Source organism: Pristiophorus japonicus, chromosome 17 (assembly GCF_044704955.1).
Source record: "Pristiophorus japonicus isolate sPriJap1 chromosome 17, sPriJap1.hap1, whole genome shotgun sequence".
Lineage (NCBI taxonomy): Eukaryota > Metazoa > Chordata > Chondrichthyes > Pristiophoridae > Pristiophorus > Pristiophorus japonicus.
In genome coordinates, this window is record NC_091993.1 from 76,987,174 (window position 1) to 76,988,504 (window position 1,331).

Genomic DNA, 1,331 nt, shown 5'->3' on the forward strand with positions numbered 1-1,331 from the left:
GGTGCAGTCACGTGTGACTGCTCAACCAATCAGGTACAGTATTCTCAATTAAGTAACAGTGGGAACTCCATATCTTCGAGCTCTCATTGCTAGTAATTGAGAAAAAACAAGCACAATAACAGCAAATAAAAAATAAAAAACACACCTCACATAATTAAAATTAATTGAAATTAAATCTAATAAATATCTTAGCGAAAACATTTTTTTATGAGTTTTTAAAAGTTTTTTAAATTATGGTTTAAAATAAATTTAACGTAGTGGGCAGTGTTTTTAAAAATAAAAGGTGTTTTTTTATTATTATTTTTAATGCTTCAAGTGTGTTTTAAAATTCTTACGCCTGTCGGCTTTTATCAGGTGCAAGTGCTTAGAGGACATTTGCTGGGCAAGATATGGGTAAATCCCGCAATCTTGCCCTTGCAAATGTCCTCGCTCCTGATATGCGTTGGATCTGTCCAGCTAGAGCTTGACAGATCGGAAAAGCCGGTTTTCGGCACATGCGCATTGTGTGCTTAAAACCGGCTTTTGCGATATCTTCCCGGGTCGTAGACAGTCAGTACATAGAAACATAGAAACATAGAAAATAGGTGCAGGAGTACGCCATTTGGCCCTTCGAGCCTGCACCGCCATTCAATAAGATCATGGCTGATCATTCCCTCAGTACCCCTTTCCTGCTTTCTCTCCATATCCCTTGATCCACTTAGCCGTAAGGGCCATATCTAACTCCCTCTTGAATATATCCAATGAACTGGCATCAACAACTCTCTGCAGCAGGGAATTCCACAGGTTAACAACTCTGAGTGAAGAGGTTTCTCCGCATCTCAATCCTAAATGACCTACCCCTTATCCTAAGACAATGTCCCCTGGTTCTGTACTTCCCCAACATCGGGAACATTCTTCCCGCATCTAACCTGTCCAGTCCCGTCAGAATCTTGTATGTTTCTATGAGATCCTCTCTCATCCTTCTAAACTCCAGTGTATAAAGGCCCAGTTGATCCAGTCTCTTCTCATATGACAGTCCAGCCATCCCTGGAATTAGTCTGGTGAACCTTCGCTGCACTCCCTCAATAGCAAGAACGTCCTTCCTCAGATTAGGAGACCAAAACTGAACACAATATTCCAGATGAGGCCTCACTAAGGCCCTGTACAACTGCAGTAAGACCTCCATGCTCCTATACTCAAATCCCCTAGCTATGAAGGCCAACATACCATTTGCCTTCTTCACTGCCTGCTGTACCTGCATGCCAACCTTCAATGACTGATGAACCATGACACTCAGGTCTCATTGCATCTCCCCTTTTCCTAATCTGCCGCCATTCAGACAATATTCTGCC